Genomic DNA, 1,316 nt, shown 5'->3' with positions numbered 1-1,316 from the left:
TGCTGAACAAGAGTTCCAACATTTCGGTCTCTTTTTCCCCTTTCCTCTCACATCCTGCTTACATAATATGTCTAAAATCATCTTGACTACCCAAACCAAGTCTACACTTTGGTCGTCTCTCACTAAGTTATAACACCTCCTCCTCCTCGTATGTTTGAGAACTTGGCTTCTGCAAATCAGTTTCTTACAGATGGTACTCCCATTTACTGGCACCAATTGGTTACTTAGAAGTATTAGTCATTGGAGATACACATTTTATAAAACATGTGAAAAATAAGAAAGTAGAATAAACAGGAACATACAGTGACATACTGCCTTGGCTCTTTCCCAGTCTTTTTTCCTCATAAGGACAAATACTAGATAGTTTGCACCAAGTATTTGTGTTCAAGTGAGCTTATGATGTAGGCAATTAATTAATATTGAGGAAGTATTAATGCTTTTTTAATAGGCAAAATAACCATCCCCCAAATGCCATACTGACAGTATTACAGCCTTATTTACAGAGCACCAACTCAGATCCAGAAACAATGGACTCACGACCTTCGACTACTTTTCTATTTTATCTTGAGCAAGACTTAATCTTTCAGTGCCTTTATCTACCCCTCCATAAATATGAAGAATATTGGTACCTACTGTAAATTAGCTGACATTATGGCTTGCCTGCACTCCTCGCACACCCTATCCCCCTTCCCCACCTCAGCTCCCCGAGTGCTGGCAGGTGATTACACAAAACCCAATGATCTGAGGAACGGACCTGGGATTTCTCCTGGAAGATGCCATGAAGGACCATGGAGGTTCACACACATGCATTTATTAAGCAGGGCTACAGCTTAGCAACAGCAAGACAGCCCTGTTCTGTTCTTTTTCTTCCCTGGACCCCTTTTCAATCCTCCAGTGCCTCCAGCACCAAAACCCACATCACTGCCCTTGTAATAGGAAGCCTAAAACCAAACAGAAAACCCTACATGTATCTTCACCATAACCCCAACCTAATCCCACTGCAGCCTCCACAGACTCTAACAGGTTCTTCTCATTTGCTTTCCATGGGCACCCTAGCCACTTTTTCAGCATTTTCTCCACTGTCCCTCAAACCTCTCGGGTTTCCCTCACTGAAAGGGAACGTGTCTGCTCACCCGGCCGCACAAGCTAGGGCTCTCCCAGCGCTCACACCCTGACGATGGCCGCTCTCCCCCTCAGCCCCCACCTCCTCAGAGCCGCTTCCCTCAGCTCGTTCCCGCCTGTCCCTCAGCGCTTGTCCCCAGCCGCGGCCTCGCTTCCCTCAGCTCGCTCCCCCCTGTCCCCCCGCACGGCACCCC

Source organism: Charadrius vociferus, unplaced genomic scaffold, assembly GCF_000708025.1.
Source record: "Charadrius vociferus isolate BGI_N301 unplaced genomic scaffold, ASM70802v2 scaffold190, whole genome shotgun sequence".
Taxonomy (NCBI): Eukaryota; Metazoa; Chordata; class Aves; order Charadriiformes; family Charadriidae; genus Charadrius; species Charadrius vociferus.
The sequence above is the reverse complement of the archived record's forward strand: the minus strand, read 5'-3'. Positions refer to the sequence as shown.